Source organism: Lontra canadensis, unplaced genomic scaffold (genome assembly GCF_010015895.1).
Source record: "Lontra canadensis isolate GAN:19392208 unplaced genomic scaffold, GSC_riverotter_1.0 scaffold33, whole genome shotgun sequence".
Taxonomy (NCBI): Eukaryota; Metazoa; Chordata; class Mammalia; order Carnivora; family Mustelidae; genus Lontra; species Lontra canadensis.
Window position 1 is genome coordinate 17,271,203 of NW_022631027.1, and position 25,926 is coordinate 17,297,128.

The following is a 25,926-nucleotide window of genomic DNA, read 5'->3' on the forward strand; positions in this document are numbered from 1 at the left end:
CCAACTTTTTGCTCAATACACAACCTTCTTATTCAGCTACTTTCTTTTGAACTATAATTTACAATATACCACAGAATATTATGCCCTTTGTTTATAATTGAGCTTCAGTTTTCAGAACCCACAGGCAATGATGCAGGTCACTTGTTCTCAACCTCATGTGCCTTTCTTTCAGAATTGTTTACTTCTTCTTTCAAAATCTCAGGTCTATAAAGAATTTGGAAGTCCTTCATAGAGGACAAACAATTTTTAAACATGAACTAGTTGATGTGTTTGTATTCAATATATGAAAAGACAGAATCATAAAATGTTTTTTAAGAAACACATAAAAGTTTATCCAAACCAAAATCTAATTAATATAGTATGATAAGATCATCAAATTATCAATAAAATCTTTTCTCTCCTCTGACTATATTGTACCCATTTAGATCTCATCTCAAATATCTCATTTTCTGTGATATAGTTACCAATCTTTATAATCAATAATTAATCCTCATTCTTTTTAATGCCTAGGATACCTGATTTGTACATTTTAGGGCACTAAGTTGTCTGCGCTGTAGTCATTTTTTTAAGAAATTTTATTTATTTATTTATTTAACAGAGAGAGAGAGAGAGAGAGAGAGAATGAGAGAGAAAGCACAAGCAAGGAGAGGGAGAAGCAGGCTCCCCACTGAGCAAGGAGCCCCATGTGAGACTCCATCCCAGGACCCTGAGATCATGACCTGAGCCAAAGGCAAGATGGTTAACCGATTGAGCCACCCAGGTGTCCTAATTTTTTTTTCTTATTAATCTATATTGTGAGCTCTGTAAGCCTAGAATTATATCTTACTGATACTTGTAACTTTTTAAACTTTGTGTTTTTTTTATTTTAAAATGTAGCCACCTAATGATAAAATTAAATTAGTCCATAATGGCAAGCCAATCGTGGAGAGTGAGGTTTCAAATTACTGAGATTTTCAGGCAGGAAAAACTGGTGAGCCATTGATAATTGCACAGATATTGATCATTTTTTTAGCTTATAAAGCTCATTTCCCCTCGAAAGCAACACAAAATAATATAAAACATAGGTTAGATGAGAATACCTTGCTTAATAACAAGCAATATTTGTGTAGTGATTTTATATATAATCTGATTTAATTTTCATACAACACTGGGAAATTATCTTTATAACTTTGTAGATGAAGGAAGAGACATTTTGAAATGGTCATGTTAACAGTGGACTTAAACCTTAAATCCTGGCTTTTTGACTTTCTATATAGGTTTCTTTCTTTTACACTATAATTATGTTATAATTTAAGTATTATTTTCCCATGTATTTTCAGGATGATTACATTATCAATTTCCACTAACAGTCCACTTTTCTGGCACTGGTTTAAACTCTAATACCCAAGTGATATCTGGCCAATAACATTTACACTCATAAAAGGATTTATTTCCCCTCCTTCTAGATAACAAAATTCTGCTTCCAGCTGAAACTTGACCAACACATTGAGTGTGGAAGGGAAGGAAAATAAAACTAATTAAATAATAATTGATGGCTAAGTTGCTTAATTATTCTTGGATTTGATGAAATGGGGTATACCAGTGGGCGGGCTCTTGAACTTAGAATATCTATTTTTGATGTGAAGTACATCTAAAGGATTCTCATGTAAGAGTTGTATAAAGTGGCCTAACCATCACTCAATCTATTTCCAAGAGTTACCTGTCAGTACTAGTGCTTCTGTACCATTATAAAAATCTGTCAAGCATTCAAAACCAATTACACACAGGATGTCAAGTGTTGTCATGCCAGCTGTCCTTTTACTCCTTGGGGGATCCCACTGTCCATTTTCAGTTAAAAATATATCCGGCTATATTGAAGTTTTTGCCAAGATAAGCATTACTATTTTTATGTTCATCTCTTAAACAAAAGTAAATGTGATTGTCTTTGAGTGACCAATAGTTTTCATAGGTTACACGTGATTTTCCTGTCACTACATTCTACAAACTTCTTTTATCAAGAAAAAAATCTCAATCTTTGCAGGTGATTTTCTAAATTTTAGGTCTATTACTGAATAACTTTCAGAGAAAAACTATTAGAGAACAGTTACCAACATGTCTTATTTGATCTAAAAGATAAAGATGTAGCAGCTAGTAATTAGAGTGAATAAATTACTGATAATATTTTAGAATAATTTCCTAAAATTATTGGTGTATGTGTATCATTAAATGTTTTCAAATATCTTTGTTTGACTACTTTTAATGAACTCAGCAAAATTTTAAATCAGTGATCAATAGCAACAAATCAAGTACCTACTTCGCACTAAGAAGTTTTAAGATCTTTGAGGCCTAGAGTGAGGTAATGTTCTGAAAATATTTGAAGACAATAAATAAATATTGCAATAAAAGTATTAAATTCTAAGTCCTAAAATGTTTTTAAAGATTGTAATTAAAAATTTCTGGGGAAAAACAATAACAGAACTATATAAATTATATGTTCTGGCTTCAATGGATTTCTTTCCTATTTAGATAATTAAATTTAGCACAAAGGAATTGATAATAACAAAATGAGTGATACAGAATTTAGAAGAAAGTATTATATTAAAGATCCTCAAAATATATTGAAAAATATTAATACATATCATAATTAAAATATGTACAGTATAACATTTATTTTGTCTAAAAGACAAGATTTATTAGAAGTTGGAAAATTTTGAAAATATTACCAGTTCTATAATCAAGTAAGAAAGACAGGAGTTGTAGGTGAATAAAAGCCAACATCAGACTGATCAATAAAAACATCAACAGTATTATTTATGAAAATTTATATCAAAATAGTATGGTATTGGCACAAAAATACACAGAACAATTGAAAAGGACAGAGTCCAAAAATAAGCCCACTTCTGCAGTCAATTATCTATGACAAAGGAGGAAGGAATATACAATGGAGAAAAGACATGTCTTTTCAATAAATGGTGTTGGGAAAACTGGCCAGCTACATGCAAAAGAATGAAACTTGACCACTTTGTTACAACATACATTAAATACACTCAAAATAGATCAAAGGCCTCATTGTGAGGACTGAAACCATTAAACTCTTAAGGGAAAATATAGGTACTAATCTCTTGGACATGGGACCTAGCAAAGTATTTATGGATTTGTCTCTCCAAACAAGGAAAACAAAAGCAAAAATAAACTACTGGGATAATACCAAAATAAAAGATTTTGCACACCAAATGAAGGAAACCATCAACATAACAAAAAGACAACCTAGTAAATGGGAGACGATATTTGCAGATGGTATCTGTTAAGGGGTTAATATCCAAAGTATATAAAGAACTTGTACAACTCAACACCAAAAAACCTTCCAAATAATCTGACTACAAATATGTATTTTTCTGAAGAAGACATACAGATGCCCACTAGACCCATGAAAAGATGTTGAACATCGCTAAGTATCAGGGATATGAAACCCAAACCACAATGATATTCCACCGTATACCTGTCAAATGGTTAAAATAAAAAAATATAAGAAACAACAAGTGTTGGCAAGGATGTAGAGAAAAAGTAATCTTTGTGCACTGATGTTGGGAATGCAAACAGGTGTAGCCACTGAGGAAGTCAGTATGGAGCTTCCTCCAAAAATTAATATGGTACAGTAATCGCAATTTTGGGTATTTACCAAGAGAATACAAAACCACTAATTTAGAAGATATATGCATGTTTCTTGAAGCATTATTTACAATAGCCAAATTATGGAAGCAGCCTAAGTGTCCATCAATAGATGAATGGATAAAGAAGATGTAGTATGTATATACAATGGAGTATTATTCGGTCATGAAAAACGTGAAATTTTGCCACTTACAACAACATAGATGGATCTAGAGAGTATAATGCTAAGCAAAATCAGCCAGTCAGAGAAAGACAAATACAAATACCAAATGATTTCACTCATAATCTGGAAGTTAAGAAGCAAAACAAATGAGCAAAGTGAAAAAAAAAAAAAGAGAGAGAGAGACAAACCAAAAAAGAGATTCTTATCATAGAGAACAAACAGATGGTTACCAAAGGAGAAGTGGGTGGGAGATGGGTAAAATAACTCAAGGGGATTAAGAGTACATAATCTCGATGAGCACTAATTAACATACAGAATTGTTGAATCACTGTACTGCACATCTGAAACTAAATACTGTAATTAAAAAAAGAGGAAAAAGAACACTCAACAAGATTTACCCACCTGGCAAATGTTTTAAGTATACTGTTTGGTATTGTTAACTATAGGCACTATGCAATACAGCAGATCTCTAGGACTTTTACATCTTGTATAATTAAACTTGTACCCTCTGACTAATACCCTCCCATTTTCCCTTCCTTCCATTCCCTGGCATCTACCATTTTACTCTCTGCTTAGATTCCTCATATGAGTGGCATCATGTAGTACTTGCAAAAACATGGATGAATCTGGAGAGCATTATGACAAGTGAAAAAGTCAGACACAGGGGCTACAAGGTATTCTTGAGTGTAATAATCAATAGATAATCCAAAAACAAAGCTTCCTGGTAATTAACTTAGAATATTACAAAAAAATTGGTGAAGATGCATTGAACTGTATTTGTTAATGGTGGGAAAGCAAATTATTCAATGGAAGTTACAATGTGAGAATCCACAGAAATCAATAAATCATTCATTCTTTCATTCATTCAAAACAACATTTTTAGGTGAGATAACTGTGGCACACGGGCAAAATAATCTGCCCTATTAGGTAGGATAAATGGTTATAGACCCTCAAACTTTGGAGACAAAAAAAAGTCAAGGTTTAGTTCCTTGTCACATAATTGTTCAAGTTACGGTTTTCAGGTCACAGGCAGTTCTATGTCACATAATCTTTCTAGAATCCAGGCTGATGGATGCATTGCCCCCTTCATCTCCCGGCTTCTGAAAGTCACTCTGGTCATTGCAATCCCAGCCTAGCTTGGGAAAATGGAAAGAACAACAAAAAAAGCACAGCCACTCTCTTAAAAACCCTGTCATGGAAAAGAAACACATTACTTCCATTCACATTTCATTACAGAGATATTGGTACAGGGCCACACTTAACTAGACTGGAGCCTGGGAAATGTAATTTTGCTGTGTGTCAGAGAAGGGGAAATAGATTTTTGTGGACAATTGCAGATTTTGTCCCAATCAATAAGTGACAAATAGGGCTTTCAACCCAAGCAGGAAGAACAGAGTTTATGCTTTTAAATATTACACTAAGCAAAGAACTGGAGCAGTAGATCTTACTTTTAAGTATGTCTCTAGTTAGACATTGATAAAAGAAATACCTTCAAACTTAATTTAATCAAGTTTTAATTAGCTGTCTTTCCACTGGATCTCTTTCTTAGCTATAGCTATTTTTTATTACTATTTCATATGTAGTGTTTAATAACTGTAAATATTGTGCACAGAAAAGTAAAACTTCTGTTGACTCATCCAAGGTCTTACTGACTAAAGTTAAATTTGAGGGACAATGGAAGTAAAATCAGAATGAGAGAGGGAGCTACTTGCATTCTATAGCATTTTTTCCTTGTAGACTAATTGTTTTAAATAACTAAAAATAGAAATAAATTACTGGATTGGAATTTAATTACATATATTAAGTACTTTTATATAGACATATAGCATCCATATACTACATATGACATTCATCTGACATTTTTCTATCTTCTGTCTACTTATTATCTTTATATGGTACTCTCCTACATAGTTTCCTTTTATAGATACTGGATGTTTGTAGAGGGAGGAAAATTGAAGCCCTTAAAAAGTGCTATCTTCTTGAAGCTATTTGAAATTATAGCTAAAAAATCATCATTGAGCCAAAAGGAAAACTACAGAAATGTCTCATCCCAAACCCACAACTTGTTATTCCATTGATTTACAAAGCCCATGATTTCATAAAATTCCAAATCTCTCAACAATAAAATATCTGATTGTGGAACAGTCTTTATAAAAACAGAAATATTAATTTAATTTTAATTAAAATGGAAGGAGGAAACATGCAAAATAATTAGGTTGAAACAGACAAATTCTGATAACTCAAGAAACTTGAAAAATTACATGCTTTTTAAGTAAGCGTATTTTTCTTCTATGTTAGGTTATATCAGAGATCTACTTTATGAGACTGATGTGCTGCCTACTGCGCTAACAAGGCACTCAAAGATCTACTTTAATATAAAAATTCTGTCATTTGAAGCAAACACATGATTTCAGCATATCTTTTCTATGACTAATACTTGTGTAAAGTGGTTTTTGGTAATATGCAGTTTAATTAAACATGCATTAAAATTAGTTTCTAGAACTGAACAAATAAAAGATACAGGTGTAATACAAATATTGTGTTTACTTGGAATTTCATATACTTAGAAATGATAAGAAGTAGTAATTGTGTCATTAAGAGCTGTGACTACGAAATAGTAACTCAAAGATATTTAATGACATTAGGTACTATATTTTAATATATTTGCCACTAATTTGAGGTACTGTCACTTCTGAAAATAAAAGTAACTGTGCACAATCAAAGCAGAAAAATAACTTATAAAAGTAAAATTATCAAAGCAATTTTTCTTGTTAGCCTAGCAAATGGAATAAAACCAGGGAATAGAGGGAAAGAGCAGGTCTGCTCCAGCAGCTAATTTTTGGCAGATTGATCTTTCAGGAAGCATGGTAAAAAGTGCATTTTAGGTAGCTATAATTTTGTTTTAAGTAGAGAGATTCTAAGACACAGTCAGAGATGCTTTGGGAATAGGAAATGAGGAAGTAATGTGCAATTACTTTACTTTCGAATCTTCAAACACTTTAAAACTACATTTGGGTCTTTTAATTGGTGGGTCTGACAGTTTAGATGACCTGTTAAAGTCCTTTACAATTATACCTTATAAGGCCACGTTGATATTTTAATTTATGTTCAATTGAAATTTTGAGCTTCTGAATTTTATAAGTACAATTTCAAACACCCGATTAAGAATGTGTTTCTTCAATATTTCTATATATTTTAAAAATGTAAATTATATGACAATAGAAAATATTAATTATAGTTTATTTGAAATCTTATTGTTAAAAATGTTCTCATAAAATTATAATTATTAAAAATTTCTAATTAAACTTTTCATTGTAGTCTTAATTTGATTAATCAAAAATTGCTTTAATTCTTTAACTTGTTTCATATGTAAACACAGATTTAGAAGATTAACCAATGCTGATTAAATACTCCAGTAATGATTTGTTTGTACCTTTGGATCCATGGTTTTATGTCTGCCATTAATTTTGGGAAATTCTGTCATTACTGTTTTAAATATTCTTCTGTTCCTTTCTCTCTCTTTGCCTCTGCTGTTTCCATTATGCATATGTTACACTTTTTGAAGCTGTACCATAGTCCTTTGATATTTTGTTCTGCATTTTTTAGTTTTTGTCATCTTTTGCTTTTGGGTCTTTAACAATTCTATTGATATATTTCTAGCTTAGAATTTCCTCAGCTATTTCTAGTCTACCAGTAAGCCCATCAGAGGCATTCTTCATTTCTGTTATGGTATCTTTTATCTCTAACATTTCTTTTTGGTTGTTTCTCAGTATTTCTCTGTTTATATAGCTTATCTAATGTTTTTGCATGCCGTCTATTTTATCTACTAGAGCCCTCAAGTATTACTCATAGTTGTTTTAAATTCTTGGTCTGATAATTTCAACATCCCTGCCATGTCTGGTTGTTGCTTACTCTGTTTTTAAATTGTGTATTTTGCCTTTCATCATGCCTTGTAATTTTTTGATAGCTGGATATGATATAACAGAGGGAACTTCTGTAAATAGGTTTTTAGTAATAAGGTGGTGAGGCGAAGTGTTCTTTAGTCCTTCAATTCTCTAGTCCTATGATAAGGTCTCAGTCTTTTAATGAGCCGGAGCTTCTGGACTGGGAATTTCACAAGAGGACAAATGTCCTCCATTATGTAGGACAGGATGGCGACCATGGGCTAGAGTTAGGAATCTCCCTTCCCCCAGGGCAGTCAGGCTCTGACAATAACCCAGCTGGTCATACTCTCATTAACTAGTTGCCCCTGGAACAGCCATTGGTCCAGGGGAACTGAGTGTTGTTATATTAATCACTCCTCTCTGCCAGAACCAGGAGGTAAAATTCACAAAACTCTGGCTGTCCCCTCAACACTCTCATGACTGGCCCCCTGGCATTATTAACATTCAGATTTGTCTGCATCGAGCCCCAGCAATTTGTCATTTACTGTTCAGGTCTTCTTCTGTCAGCGCTTCTGTGGGTGTTTCAGCTTTTAAGTCTCTGCTTTGGTAAGCCATGACTCCCGGTATTCACCTGGCTCTACAGTCTTGGGAGTAGGGGTTTATCCTGTTTCCACCTCTCAAGCATTCTAGAGAAGTTGCTGATTTTTCAGTCTGTTCAGTTTTTAAAGATTTTATTTATTTATTTATTTATCAGACAGACATCACAAGTAGGCAGAGAGGCAGGCAAAGAGAGGAGGAAGTAAGCTCCCCACTGAGCAGAGAGCCTGATGCAGGCTCCATCCCAGGACCCTGGGATCATGACCTGAGCCGAAGGCAGAGGCTTTAACCCACTGAGCCACCCAGGCGCCCCTGTCTGTTCAGTTTTTTACTTGTTAGGACAGAGTGACAGCTTCCAAGCACATTACATGAAGAACTGGAAACATACTACCTTTGAAGAAGCAAATAAAGTTGATAGCTGATAATCTCATTAGCACTGACAGTAGCTTAATAATTTAAAAAATATATACACATATATAATTCAAAAATATGAAGAAGCACTATCTGACATAAATTTGAACAAAATCTAAACATTTGAATAGACATTTCACTAAGAATATACACATTCACACGTGCATGCATGCACACACACAGAGTTCATTTTCATGACCTTGATAGTTATGGTCTATAAAATTGCCACAAATGCTACATCAGAAAGTACTGAATGATTGATCCTACCAGAAATACAGGGTTAGGTTCCTGTAAGCCTTTGGTCACAACATTTTCATCAAGTGATTAATAAATAACCTTGTTTTATGTGTGCTTCTCTTTAAAGATGCTCATTCAATATATATTGTTGGTTCATTCACATTAAACTTAAAAGCCAGGAGCACATAACTCATGAATGAATAAAGCTTACCTAACATATATTTTCTCTATCGGGTCATTTGAGGGAAACTTTAAATAGCAAATCCATCAATGAAAGCATAAAAATACAAAAATCATAGCACTAAACAGACTGCAAAATATATACACTGTGTATAATATGAGAAATGAAACAAGTAGGCAGAGCAATGCTTTGTTCATCTTCAGCTAGAAACATTCATGTTGAGAGATTTAAATTTTTTACTGCTCTTCACATGTCTGTAAATGACTGTGAGTGTTGATTTAGGGAATACAAATTATTTTACCTAATAGGATATTTTAAAATCCAAATCCTTGAGTAACGAAAATTGACTATATATGTGTATGTGTATGGCATATGTCTATATTTATTTTATAATACATATATAAGTATGATTGTATATATCATATATAGAAGTAAAATATACACAAATTTTATTTATATAGCAATATACATATGTAAGTTCATAAAAGTTACTCATTATAACTATTCATCAAGAAAATATATTTTAATACTATAGTGAGATACCACTATCTGCCTACTAGAATAGCTAAAATTAGAAAACACTGACAATACTGAGTGGTAATGAGGACATAGAGAAAGAAAACTCTCAATTACTATTAGTAGGAATGTAAAATATTGCATACATTTTAGAAAATGTACTCTCTTTAAAAATTAAACAAATTACTTTATAACACATCATTTTAACTACTAGATACTTATGTAAAATAAATGAAAGTATATGTTCTCAAAAAGACTTATATAACAATGATTATTGGAGCTTTACTCATTACAGCCCAAATCTGGAAACAACTCAAATATAACTCAACAGTTGAATGAATACACAATTTGTGATCTATTCATACAATGAAATAATATTCAGCAAGGAAAAAAGGAATGAATCACTGATACACACAACAACATGGATCTCAAAACATTATGCTAAGAAAAAGAATCAAGTTAAGAAAGGATACAAACGTGAACAGGTAAAATAACGTGATTGTAAAAGAAATATTACTAGTGATCGACTGGGGCTGTGCTGGGAAGTGACTTCAAAAAAATCCAGAGGAAATATTTACTGGGTGATAGAAATATTCTACATCTTGGGGCACCTTGGTGGTATGGTTGAGTAAGTGTCCGACTCCTGGAATCAGCTCAGGTCATGATTTCAGGGTTGTGAGATTGAGCCCTGCGTTGCTCCACATGGGGTGTAGAGTCTGCTTCAGATTCTCTCCCTCTCCCTTTGCACCTTCTGCTCATGCTCTCTCCCTCTCTCTCTAAAATAAATAAATAAATCTTAAAAAAATATAAAAGAAATATTCTGCATCTCTACTCTCCTGGTGATTGTGCTGACATTTACATTTATCACAGTTTATCCAACAGGACACTTAATGAATGCTCTTTGTTGAATGTAATGTATACATTGATAAATTAATATGAAAAAAGAGACAAGGGATTTTGTAAAAGCAACTAACTTGGTGTGCAATTCACAAAAACGGAAATCAAAACAGTCAATATAATATGAAAATATTATAAATCTTTGTAATCAGGCAAATTCCAATTGACACATCAAGATACTATTACACATCCAAAAAATTTAGAAAAATTAAAATGTCTGACAATATTAGTGTTGACAGATTATACAGGAATTTGAAACACTGCAGGTAGATTTATCAATTGATATAACCGCTTGGGAAAAGTTTATTATACTATGGTGAATTTCAAAATATACATCCTTTTGACATATCAATCCCTAGGAAAAATGTTGGTCATGTACAGCAAGAAAAATATGCAGCATGTTCAAAATACTATTTTTTCTTAATAAGGCCAAATTGGAAACAAGTTAGTAGTCAATTATAATTATTTCACAGACTATTTTATAGCAATAAAAAAAACATTGGCTACATATAGCAACATGAATGCATCTCTCTAACATTGAACAAAAGAATGATATCACTAAAGAATACATAAGGTATGACTTCATTTACATATACTTGAACAATATTAAAACAATTATTAGGATGGCTATATAAGCAATAAATATTATAAAAGAGTAAAGCTATGATATATCCAGAAGTTGAATTACTGCTTAATTCTAGGAGGAGATAGAAGGATGTGATATAGTGAGACATGAAGGTTATTGACAATATCCAATTTCTAGCAAAGGTGTTATAGATAAGGGTAGTCAAAGAAAGACAAATACTATATAATTTCACTCATATGTGGAATTTAAGAAACAAAACAAATGAGAAAAGTGAAAAAAAAAGAGATGAAGCAAGAAACAGACTCTTAACTATATAGAACAAACTAACAGTTATCAGACAAGAGGTGGGTGGAGGATGGGTTAAATAGGTGATGGGGATCAAGGAGCACATTTATAATTATGAGGGCTGGGTGATGTATGGAAGTGTTGAATCCCTATCTATCTATATCTATCTATCTATCTATCTATCTATCTATCATCTATCTATCTATCATCTATCTATATGTGTGTGTGTATGTAGGAATGAATACACACACACACACATATACACACACACACACATACACACACACACATACAGTTATTCATTGGTATGCAAGTCAAATGGGATAGCTTTCCTTCAAGCCTAAATTTCATATTGTGAGTTGTCATCTGCAGCTAACATTCCTATCTCCAAATTCTCCTCAGATAAAGGCTCTAACTTGAACATATTCTTCTCACAGAGAATCATAAATGCACATTGGGCTTGTTAATTCATATAGGTACATTTAATCATTCTGCTTGCATCAGTTTGCTAACATTTCATTAGCTTAAAGTCAGTGGGTTAGAGTTGTATCTTCTGCCTCCACAGAGAAGCATAGAGGGGTATATATTTGTTGAATAACAATACAATTTTTCAAAGATGTAGATGACCTAAAGTTGAGAGAAAGTTTTTTAAAGATAAGACCATGGTTGACTTTCTTGATCATGATTAATTATATTTGAAACAGAATATTAAGGAAGATATTAGTGATGCCCACATATGCATATGCATTTTAAAAAAGATTTACATATTTCTAGTAAATATGGAATGACATTTTTGAAGTTATAATTCCTATACACTTTAAAATTCAAGTACATTATTAAACCAAAACCTTACAAATTTTAATAAGTTTGTACGTGTTCACATTTCCCTAAGTAGTTAAGAAAAGTTTTAGACATGGAAGAATAAATTTTATCAAACCATTTGTTCATTAGTGCATTTCATCTACAGGTATTTAAGTGAAACCTGTACTCTAAATACATGCTTAGACATAAAGATTGCTATTTATCAGTTGATTCATGACTCCTGGATTTCATAAAATCAATTTTTAATCCCATAGGTTATTCTATATTTTTAAATTTCTCTTTGAAATTTGTCAAATACTCCTTTTAAATAACCTAACTTCTCTCTTTAGACTATGAATTTGCTTAGCCTGATGGTTGTTCAATACTAATACCCAAAATACTTAAGGAATACTATCATTATAATAAAGGACACAAATGGAATAATTTCATAATTTACGTGCTGGTCAAAGGATCCTCAATCTGCATCAATATTTCCATATAAAAATAGATCACTAAAATAAAAACAAGTAAGTCCAAGAAAACACCAGGAGATAAATTTGCTTTAATTGGGATAATTTATCTTGCAATGCATAGCCTATGCACATGCCAATATAGTGATTATTTCAATAAAAATTTGAATTTGATAATAACTAAAATGATTAATAGGATAGTCATCTGAAATATCATGACTGTATTGACTTTTAATATTCTTCTAAATATCATCCACATAAAGTGTGGTACTTGGATATAGGGAAATTTAAGGTAAAAATATAAGTAGATGTTGTCACAATGGCTTATTAGTCCTCTAGGTGAGAACAGGTATTAACTAATTCTACTGGTGAGGAGATAAAACTACAGAGAACTGAATCTCTCTGGTTTGTTATATGAGTCAGATTCATAGTAGTCACTGGTGATAGAGAGAAATTAATCTCCTAGTCTGGCAATAACTGTTCATTTTTCAAAGATTATTTCAATCATACCTGCTTGAGGAAATCTTATCTTTTCCCCAAGCAGAACTATTTATCTTTTAGTCTCAAAGACCATAATATACTACTTTGTTCTCATAAAAATGTATTCAATTTGCTGCACATTTATAACATAATTCAATACTAAGCTTTGGTAAGACATGGACTTTATTCAAATTATTTCAGTTTATATACTATCATCTTGCATTAATGATATCTTTAGAAAATGTTAACTGAAAGAAACTGTATATACATTCCTAAATGTGGATGAGAATGTACACATAAAGTTCATTAGAGAAAAAAAGAATATTAGATGGGAAAACTTTTTAAAAATAGGTGGAAAGGAAACTATATTCCATTTTTCTTTTTCCAATGCATGACTTTATAATAAGAAGTTAAGAAGCATAAATATATTTCCAACTCTGAATTAGCTAAAATCATTTTTGAAGGAATAATGGCCAAGATATGATGAGTGAAGTAAATTTACTTTAAACCAAATGACAACTAGTCAATTGATGCTCTGGAAGTAAAAATGGAAGGAGAGAAATAGGAAAAAATATGAATGTTATGATCACGTCAACTTTAAAAACAGGCTCAAAATTTAGTTAGGAAATTTGACAAGTCAAAGATTAGTATTGAATTACTGAATGGTTCTAAACAATAATGAGGCCTAAATGATTTAAATTTTTCAGGGAGCTCAAAGAATTCAGGATAGCATCCAGACAAAAAAAGAAGATTCTTTTTTTTTTTTAAAGATTTTATTTATTTATTTGACAGACAGAGATCACAAGTAGGCAGAGAGGCAGGCAGAGAGAGAGGAGGAAGCAGGCTCCCTGCTGAGCAGAGAGCCTGATGCAGGGCTTGATCCCAAGACCCTGAGATCATGACCTGAGCCGAAGGCAGAGGCTTAACCCTCTGAGCCACCCAGGCGCCCCAAGAAGGAAGATTCTTAACATTTTAAGGCAATCCCAGTGAGTTAGCTTTGAACATTTAGGTTTATATCTTTTATATTTCATGTTTTGTTTTGTTTTCAAGGCAATGCTCATTTCTGTTCTTTTCTTTCATGGAATTTCTATTTTAGTATTCTGCTTCTATGGTGACAGACTTTTTCCTCATTAATGTTTTAGTATTGATTATATGATAATATTTTGGATAGATTGGTTAACTAAAATGTAGTATCACATTTAATTTATCTGTTTATTATATTTTTAATAAAGTTACTAGAAACAACTTACAGCATATTAATTTTTTTATTGAGATATGATTGACACAGAACATTGTGTAAGTTTATTGTGTAAAGTGTTGAGTTGATGTATTTATATCCTGCAATATGATTACCAGCAAGGCTTTAGCTAAAACCTCTCTCATGTCACATAATTATCAATGCAAATTTGTGGTGAGAACATGTAAGATCTAGTTTCTCAGCAACTTTAAAGTATATAACACAGTACTGTTGACTATAATTATTATTTTGTATATTAGACTGCCAGAACTTATTTATCTTTTAGTTGCAATTCTGTACCCTTTAACAACATCTCACCAATGCCCTCACCCCTTAAGCCCTGGTAACCACTATTCTACAGCTTCTGTGAGTTCAGTTTTCTTAGATTCCATGTATAACTGATACACAATATTTGTCTTTCTGCGTCTGACTCATCTCACTTAGCATAATGCCCTCAATTTCATTCATGTTACCATAAATGGCAGGATTTATTTCTCATAAATTATATATAGATACAGTCATATATTCTTCTTTTTTTTTTAAATGGGGTAGTGGTAGAGGGAGAGGGGGAAGGAGAATCTTAAGCAGCTTCCACACCCAGCATGGAGGCTGACGTGGGCTCAATCAAGATGACGACTTGAGCTGAAATCAAGAATTGGACGCTTAAACAACTGAGCCACTCACGAGCCCCTATAGTTACATATTCTTTATTAATTCATCTGTTGACAGACACTTAGGTTGTTTCTTTTTCTTGGCTACTGTATATAATACAGCAATAAACATTGAAGTGCAGGGGCACCTGGGTGGCTCTGTGGGTTAAGCCTCGGCCTTCGGCTCGTGTTATGATCTCAGGGACCTGGGATGGAGCCCCACATCAGGCTCCCTGCTCAGCGGAGAGCCTGCTTCCCCCTCTCTCTTTGCCTGCCTCTCTGCCTACTTGTGATTTCTCTATCTCTCTCTGTCAAATAAATAAATAAAATCTTTAAAAAATAAACATCAAAATGCAGATATCATTTTGATATCTTGTTTTCTTTTCCTTTTTTTTTTTAAAGATTTTATTTATTTATTTGTCAGAGAGAGAGAGAGCACAAGCAGGGGGAGCAGCAGGCAGAGGGAAAGGGAGAAGTAGGCTACCCACTGAGCAAGGAACCTGATGTGGAATTTGATCCCAGGACCCTGGGATCATGACCTGAGCTGAAGGCAGCAGCTTAACCGACTGAGCCACCCAAGTGTCCTTCTTGTTTTCATTTCCTTTGGATATAATACCCAGAAATGAGATTACTGGGTCATATGGTTATTTCTATTTTTATTTTTTTGAGGAACTTCTGTTATGTTTTCCATAGTGGCTGAACTGAACAAATTTACATTTCACTAAAAATGCACAGGGGTACCTTTTCTTCTACATCCTCTCCAACAGTCTGTCTTCTTAGTAATAGCCATCCTAGCAAGTGTGAGATATTATTTCATCGTGTTTTTGATTTTCATTTTTCTGACAATTAGTGATGTTAAACCTCTTTTCATAAGTACCTGTTGGCCATTTGTATGTTTTTGAAAAAATGTCTATTCAGTTCCTCTGCCCTTTTTAAAATAAGGCTATTTTTTGTTTTTGTTTGCAATTGATTTGTATGATTTCTTTTTAAATTTAGGGTTTTAACCTCTTATTAGCCATATGGTTTGAAAATATTTTCTCCTGTTTCATAGGATGTCTTTTCAATTTGTTGATTGTTTTGCTGTGTAGAAGCTTTTTAGTTTGATACAGTTCCACTTGATTTTTGCTTTTGTTGCTCGTGCTTTTGATATCATACCCGAAGGATCATAGCTAAGACCAATATAAAGGAGTTTCTACCCTCTGTTTGCTTCTAGGAGTTTGTGTTTAATCTATTTAGTTAAATCTATTTTTTTTTCTGATAGAAGTATAGCTGCTCCTGCTTTCTTTTGGCTACCACTCGCTTAGCATATCTTTTTCTATGCCTTCATTTGAGCCTATGTGTGTCCTTAACCTGATATGTGTCTCTTATAGACAACATATAATTATGTGATATGTGTGTGTATGTGTGTATATGGCAAAATATCCATTTTTCAGCTTGCCTAGCTGCTGTCTTTTCATATAACAAAACTTCTTCACTTTTATGTGGTAAAGTTCATTGATTATTACTCCAATTTATATAATCTTGTTTCTTAAGAAGGCTTATCATAACCTAAGACAAATTAAAATTACAACTGCAGTAAAAATTTGTTTAGTTTCACAAGTAACATCCAAATATTTAATCTATTAGTAATTAATACCTGTTTATAGTATGAGGGGTAATTCCATTCTATTTTCCTTTCCCTTCCTTAAAGATAATCTATTGTCTCAACACCATTGTTAGGATAGTCCTTTCTTTCCCAGAGATCTCCAAAGCCACCTGCCACATGGCTAGGGTGTCATAGGTTTGTTTCTAGGATCTATAGTTTCTTTCATTCATCAATTGTCTATCCCTACCATAATACCAAATTCTCTTTCTAACAATAATTTTATAATGAGTCTTGATATTTGGTAGGTATATCAGATATCCCTCTCATGATAAGCCCCCATCTTATGTTTCTCATTCAGGAATATGCTGCTTCATTATGTCCATTTTATCTTTCACGAAATATTAACATTAATGTCCTCATAAAAACACTTTGAAATACTGATTCAAATTGTAGTACTTTTACAGGTAAGTTTTGGGATGATCAATACCTTTACAATATTGAGTTTATCTAGACATGGACATAATTTATTAGAAAATTTATTCAGAAGTTCTTATAGTCTTCAATAATGTGATGTTTTAATTAATTAGTTTTTATTATTATGTTCAATTAGCCAGCATACAGTACATCGTTAGTTTTTGATGTAGTGTTTAACGATTCATTAGTTGCATATAACACCCAGTGATCATCACCACACGTGCCCTCTTTAATACCCATCACCCAGTTATCCTGATACCTCCACCTCCCCTCCCTTCTGTAACAGTATGACTTCACTCATATGTGGAACACAAGGAATAGCACGGAGTAACACAGGGGAAGGGAGGGAAAACTGAATGGGAAGAAATCAGAGAGGGAGACAAACCGTGAGAGACTCTGGACTCCTGGAATGTGCTATGTTTTAACTACAAAGGTCCTGTACATATTTTACCTTTATGTTTATATACCTTAATTTTTCATATGATTGTGAAGTTATATTTTTGAAATTGTGTTTTTGAACTCTTTATTGGTGCTGTATTGAATTGCATTTACTTTTTGTGCTTTCTACTTATAGCAAATATTATCATTACATTCTGCCATTAATTAAGTTTTCTGCAGTATTAATGTGATTACTTGTGAAAAATGGAGGTTTTGTTCATTTTTTTCATCTTTATATCATTTTATATATTTTTGGCAATTCTTCAATGGCTAGAAACTCCACTGCAATATTAATTAGAAGTGATAATAGTGGTCTTTGCCTTGCTATGATATTTTTTCTTTTTTTTTTGAAGATTTTATTTATTTATTTGACAAAGAGAGAGAGATTGCAAGTAGGCATAGAAGCAGGAAGAGAGAGAGGGGGAAGCAGGCTCCCCGCTGAGCAGAGAGCCTGATACAGGGCTCGATCCCAGGACCCTGAGATCATGACCTGAGCCAAAGGCAGAGGCTTAATCCACTGAGCCACCCTGGCGCCCCATGCCTTGCTATAATTTTTAAGGAAACATTTCTGCCATTTCTTTTTATTATTTAAAGATTTTATTTATTTATTTGACAGAGAGAGAGATCACAAGTAAGCAGAGAGGCAGGCAGAGAGAGAGGGAGGGGGAGGCAGGCTCCCCACTGAGCAGAGATCCAGATGCGGGGCTGGATCCCAGGACCCTGAGAACATGACCTGAGCCGAAGGCAGAGGCTTAACCCACTGAGCCACCCAGGAGCCCCATATTTCTGCCATTTTAACACTGAGAATAATGATCACTAGATTTTTGGCAGATACAATTGTGACCACTCGTGTTCAAAACTGTGCCTCAGGAAGAGCAAACAACTGCACTAAACAAATATGTTGAATTGATGAATTAATGGAGCAAAAGATACTAGGAATTAGACTAGGGTGTCATTTTTTATTTATTATTAAGATTCATACTTGTATGTGGGGAGGGATAATGTCAAAAATAACATTAAATATGTTTGAATTCACTCCCATAAAATAATTCTTATGAGGAGGAGACTTCAACATTTCTTCATGACTTATTATATTTGTGCATATTTGATAGTGTATATATCTGAGCACCAGTTATCATATCTGATCTAGGGGAAAATTGGCAATGCCTCTGATAATTATTCAAAGGATGGCTTAAGGTGACTATCGCAATTACAGGCTTCATTTTCCCAGAAAGCTTTTCTGTGGACTGTAAAAGCTTAACTAAATGTTAGCAACTTGACAGGCTGCACCTGCAAAAGGAATATTTTATTTCTAAATTACTATTCTGTAGACCCCATAATATTTAATCTTTTAAAGTGACATAGTTATTCAGAGTAGATAAAATTGAAATGCATGTTTTCCAGAAGACAGGGACCGAAACCTATTAAGCCAGAAAACCTAGACCATTAATTTTCCTCTACCGTCTGTAATGGGAGGTTTGTGATAGACCTGTGACTGATCCCTTTCCTCAGAGATCATTTCCTGGCTCTGTCTGTGTTCAATAAGATGTAGTATCATCCCCCTGATAATAGGTATTTGTTACTTAGCAACAAGTTCTACTTGTATATACTACAATTCATGGTTAATATATCTACACATTCTCTCCAAAAATGAATAGTTATGATATTTTAGGCTGAAATAATACTTAAATTGAACTGAATGTTTTAAAAATTCAAACCAACTCTGCCAGCAGCTCTGAAAAAAAGAATATTAGACTATAAAACAATCTAAATGTAAAATAACATAAACATGTTCAGTTTGAATAAGTATTAGTATTTCCTGACTGTTTTGGCTTTTAAAGGTTGAAACTGAACAAAAGTCAAAATAATAAAAATAAAGTATGATTTCTTTAAGAAATGAATGAAGGGGACAAGTTCATTTGAATAGATTCCCCCAACTAAGCAGTTTAAGTTAAACTATAAACTCACAATGACTAAATACTAATGAGGCTGTTTGAAAGCTGAATGTGACCAAAGACCATTTCAATAATATGAGAATATTTGTTGGGAAAATGAAATTTTCTGGCACTGTGATTTGTGTGACATTATGTACATTTTGGCCCAGAAATAAAATAAAATGCTATAACATAAAATAGAACTATCTACAAATTAGCCTATCAAAAAATAAATACGGTTGATTCAGGACAAGTTAAGTTCCCATTACTATAAAAAATTAAGTAGAAATTGGATTATGTTTTGAATGGGAAGTCAAGTAGGGAATTTATGCATTTCTAGAGAGTGGTACATATCAAATATGATTAATCCTGGTTTTCAAATTAAATAATAACAATAATAAAAAGCTTGCAGTCATTATATTATTATCCAAAAAGTAATTACTCGTTAGTTTTTTTATAGGTGACATATGATTTAAATTTTTTAACAGAACAGTTTTAGTTTTTAGAAGAATCAATGACTAAATGTTAAGTGCTATATTTTGCTAGTCATAAAGGAGACTATTGATGTGAAACACATCCACTCAATATTTAAAATAGAAATTTCAAAAATGTACGATAATGATTCTTAAGCTTCTGGACTGTCACAAACCCCTGAAAAAATATAATTAAAGCTGAGACTTTAACCCAGGAACTTGTAAATACATAAAAGTTGTTTTAAATAGTATTTCAGTATTTATATTGGAGAAATCTAATAAAATATAATATTTAATAAAAAAGTATTATACATAATTGACATAAAGCTACAGTTTTGCTCTTTTGACGTAATGATAATGTGAGTACTCAATATGCTTTTCTTCTGCCAATTACAGATATTTTTGAAATGGCATAAGGCAAGAAGGGGTTCTTTTGTTTCTTATTATTCGTATTCCTCAGCACCATTCATGTGAGATTTCTTTTAAGCAGGAAGAAGTCAAATTTCTGTACTGTATAATTTTTTAAAGTCAAATTCCATGCACTTAAGAGTATTTTTCTGGATCCCTCTTAAAACTCTCAGGGGTAGGCATGAGGAATAAAATCTGAAGAATGGTAATACTTGATGTATTGAAGCTTAGAAGAAAACATTCATTTCCATTTGAAAATTTTTAAAAAATTCCATTTCTTATTCTATAATCCTGCTTTTGCTACAAATTTAACTTCCAATAGTTACTACAGCAAATTTAAATTCTAATTTTAGCATGCTGTAATACATATCTTACCACTATATCCTTTAACTTCTATGCCTAGATTCAGTTTGATTATTATGTACAAATTAATTATAACTCAATTTTATTCTTTATGGTGGCCAAGTAGTTATCTTCTTTTCTTATTTTAGAGTCAAAGAAGAAAGGATGTGTTAAGGAATTCTGTTTTCTCTGGAACCACTTCATATCTTGCTTCTTCATCTTATTTACTTTGTATACACATGTAAAACTTCAAATTATAGCTCTCTTTTATTATAGCATTTTATTTTATTTTTTTACATTTTAATTTTTCAAAAGATTTTATTTATTTATTTGAGAGACAGAAAGAGCTGGGAGAGGGACAGAGGGAGAAGCAGACTCCATGCTGGGCAGAGAGCCCTATGTGGGGCTTGATCCCAGGACCCTGAGATCATGACCTGAGCCGAAGGCAGAAGCTTAACCCACTGAGCCACCCAGGCACCCCTATTATTATGCCATTTTAAATAAATATTCTAGGTAAGACTTAACTTATTATATTTACTTATTTATTCTCATAATTATAACTCAAATGATATCTGTTACAATTAGTTCCATATATACAGAAGCTTCCCTTTTGAGAAACAAAGCTATTTGACTGAAAAACAAGTTGTGTGTGACCATATCCTATGTCTGTAGCATATCAACAATATATGAAATATCTAAATATCTCATTTTCTCAAGATTCCAGAATAGAACAGACACTATGTTATTGTCCTAGGTATTTTACCAGGTTGCTAAATTAATATCCTATGGTTTTCAATGATAGTTTTGGGAAAAAACTCCAACTATCCCTTATAATATCAATAATTATTTTATTCTCATGAATACTGATACAAATGAAATTTACTGTCCACTCTTTCAAAAGTGAACTGTATACTGTTTCTCTTTTATGTCAATGAATTCTATTGGAAAATGTGTATACAGTACTATCTTATTTATTCATTTTTTTATTTTTACTCCTTTTTATTTTTTTAAAATTATCTTTATTACAAAAGTAAACAGCAAGTTTGTACAGAATGTGAAGCAAAAGTAAGAAATTAAACAGGGTTTCAACACAGCAACCACCATGCTCAATAATATATAGGCAGCTATTGCTAGATAATATATACTCTAAAAGAAGGAGGTTTAAAATAAGAAACATTTAAATTCACTCATGTGTCTACCAGCTGACTTGGAGTGAAATGATTAGGTGGGACCTGACTAGGTTCCAAACCTCAGGTCTGTGGACTGAATGAGTGGTGCTCCTCCACATTTTTATTTTCCTTGGAGCAGTAGGAAAAGTCAGGCCATGATCTTCTCATTGTGCTGGCAGAGGTGCAAGAGGTCAAGGGCCAAAAGGCAAGTATATTTCAAGTCTTTACTTGAATCACTTCTAACATCCCATAAGTCAAAGTTAATCATATAGCTAATTCCTAAATTAATGGAACAGTGAAATACACAATGATCATAGTGGGAAGGAGCAAAGAAGGGAAGATTTCCTGAACAATAATCCAAGGTATTTCTTCAAACAAGCTTTTCTCAGCTTTACAGATAACATGAATATTATAATGTAAACTATCTTCTTGGATTTGGTAATTTATATAATGCATTTTCTAGGTTCCTGCCCTTTCCCCTGCAGTTCCCTCTGCCAGAAATGTCCTAGGTGATTAAATTCTACTTATATTTCAAAATTTCCTCAGCATCACTTTTATTGAACTAAGTGGCTCTCCTATTTTTTTCAAATTTTTATGGAAATCATAATCATAATCATAATCATAATCATAATGAAGCAACAGAAAGAGAGATCAAGGAATCAGTCCCCTTTACAACTGCACCAAAACCCACAGGCAGATATATAGGGATCAACCTAATGAAAGAGATAAAAGATCTGTATTCTGAAAACTAAAGCGCTGATGAAAGAAATTAAAGATGGCACAAAGAGATGGGAAAAAAAAAACATTCCATGCTCATGGATTGGAAAAACAAATATTGTGAAAATGTAATCACCATCACACGTCAGTCAGCTCCATTCCACTGTGACATGAGTTCTTGAGTGGGAGGGAAAGTGGCGTTAATTCCATCGTGCTGTAAGTTGAACATCACCTACCTACCCCAGGGGTGTGTGTCACTCAAGAGAACACTGTCTTTCTGGGAGTCATGGTGAGGAAAGGAAGGGCTGCTACAGGCTGCATAGAGACAAGGTAGGACTTAATAAAGCAGAGGTGTGCGATGGTCATGATGGTCATGTTTACATTCAGCTAGACCCTGGCAGCATTGTGAGAAACTGGTTGTTGGATGGTGGAAGGAGATATATATATATATATATATATATATATATATATATATATACACACACACACACACACACAAACACACACACACACACACACACCACTTCTTTATCCGTTCATCAATCAGTGGACATTTGGGCTCTTTCCATAATTTGGCTATTGTTGATAACGTTGCTATAAACATCAGGATGCATGTACCTCTTCAAATTAGTGTTTTTGTATCCTTTTGGTAAATACCTAGCATATTAACTAATATTATAAAATATATAATATAATATAATTATAATTATATATAAACTAATATACAGTATAATAATTAGTTTCAGATGTACAATTTAGTCATTCGACACTTATATTACAAATATATGTGTATGTGTGTGTGTGTGTGTGTGTGTGTGTATACTTTTTTGATGATTCTCATTCTAGTTTCCATACCCGTATCACAAGCTCATCCTCATGGTTGCTGACATCTCCTAACTGGGCCCATATCTCTCAACCAGCAGTGAGCAAATGACAAAGTACAGCATTCTACATCTGCCAGAAGACCCCAGTGCAACTTTTCTGCAGACCAGAGATTTAAAAAAAATAGTAGTGGGTTGAATAATGACTCCTAAGAAGATATGTCTATGTCCAAATCCCTGGAACCTAGGAATATTAGCTCATTTGGAAAAAGAGTCTTTGCACATGTAATTAAGTTAACAATCTTGAGATGAGATCATTCTGAATTCCTCAGGTGGGCCTCAAATGCAAAGACAGGTGTCCTTATAAGAGACAGAAGAAGAAAAGACCAACAGTGAGGGGAAGGTGATGTAAAGAGGCAGAGATAGAAGTGATATGGCCATAAGCCAGGGAAGCCAAGGATTGCTGACAGCCACAAGGCTGAAGAGGCAAGCAAGAGTTCTTCCAGAGAGCCTCCAGAGAATGGGCAGCCTTGCCGACACCTTGATTTTAGACTTCTGGTCTCCAGATCCTCTTGTCTGAGGATCTTAATTAATCCTTCCAGTCCTTCATAGATCCTCATGATATTGAACAGCCACACAACCTAGGTGTTGGAGATACAATAGTAAACAAGGCAGTGATTGACTTTTCCTCGTGGAATAGATACGTTCTGTGTTCTTGAAACTGTTAAGCTAACTGCCTCTGTTAGGAATTGGGAGGTGGGAAATCCAAGACTGAATCTCAGAATTGTATGTTATTCCTACTCAGCCTGAGATTCCGAATCAAATAACAGGGCTTCACTCTTATTTTACTATTTCTCTTTTTAATCTTGTAGGTTTTCTGATTAACATGCAAGAGCTTGAGGATTTGATCCCTATTTGTCCTTATTTACAATGAAAGAATCATCAAAGTAATTACCCAATGGGCATATTTCCTAAAACCATATGTTGCTTCCTCTTTCAGTAACATTAATGTCATGGACTGGATGAACTATTTGAAATTTCTCAAAATTTAGAACTGAGACTCCACAGCAGGTCACATATTTCACTGCTTGGTATTTGAACCTCACATTCAGGCTTCCCCCCCTGCCCAGAAGTGGGGAGGGGCAGAGGGAGCAAGAGAGAGAATTGTAAGCAGGCTCCATGCCCATCACGTGATCCCGGCATCAGGCTCGATCCCAACAACCCTGAGATCATGACCTGAGCGGGAGTCAAGAGTCTGACCCTTAACTGACTGAGCCACGCAGGTGCCCCAAAAATACTTTTTTTTTTTTTTTTTTGAGAGAGGGAGAGAGAAAGAGAGAGGTGGGGTGGGGGGAGGCAATCAGCCTTTTTCAAACTGTTCTGCTTTCATCCCTCAAACATCAAATTTAAGACAGATGCTAAGGAGCCTCAAATGCTTCATTAAAGTAGTGTCTTCCACTATTTATTCCCCTCCATACAAACAAACAGTGCTTCTAATTACTGAATAACAAACATTTATATAAGACATTTTGTTTTCTACCAGTTTTTCTATTTATAATTACTTGACCTATTTTTTTAACTTGGAATTTACTTGATATGCAATGTTATTTCTATGATTCATCTGGTTATATCTGACTTTTTCCTAATAAGAAATATATTTCTTTTTATGAAGTTGCTAATGATATTATTCCAATGCCAAAATTAACAATATTGAGCTTATGTAATGTAGTAATTTTTTTTAAAGGAATGAAATACTGGCAGCTATGCTAATCCAGGAGCCCATCACTACACAGCATGACATAATTTCCAGTTCAGCAATCTGAAGCTTGTTAAGATCATCAGAAATTGAAACTGAAATAATTTATTTTATTTGACATTGATAGATTGAAATTAAAATATAAATGAATTAGATATGTTATAGATAATTAGTTTTCAAAACTCCACTTAACTTAGGTGTCAGACTGGGAGTACAAATTTCATATCAAAAATTATTTTCTGATTTTCCATGACAAACAGATGGTCCCTACTCAGAGAGAGAGGAAAAGAAAAAAATAAACTTCTTTATAAATTTTTAAAACAGCATAGAGCCAATTTAAAAATATCTTTTAGCCTGAATTTAAATAAATAATGGGCCAACTTCAATTAAACATGTCTGACTCCCAAACCACGATGGCCCAACTACCACAGGGGCCTTCATAAATGAACTGTCATCTGGGATAGAGGATCTCAAACACATTTTGAGTAAAACAATCACTTAAATTAAGACTTTTGGCAGTGATTCAAGATACTATAATTATCTAGTAATCTTCAAAGATATTCACAGATGGAATCAACAAATTTTAAATGCTATTACTACTGTAATCATTTACAATTATATAAGCTGTATTTTTAAGTAAGTGAAAGTGTAGTGTAATACTTCTGCATCAAGATTTCTGCAGATCAGCTTTATTATTTATACCAACAGGATGAACGCAAATGAGATGATAGCACTTAAGTAGTCTTCTTCCTTTCAGACTATGTTA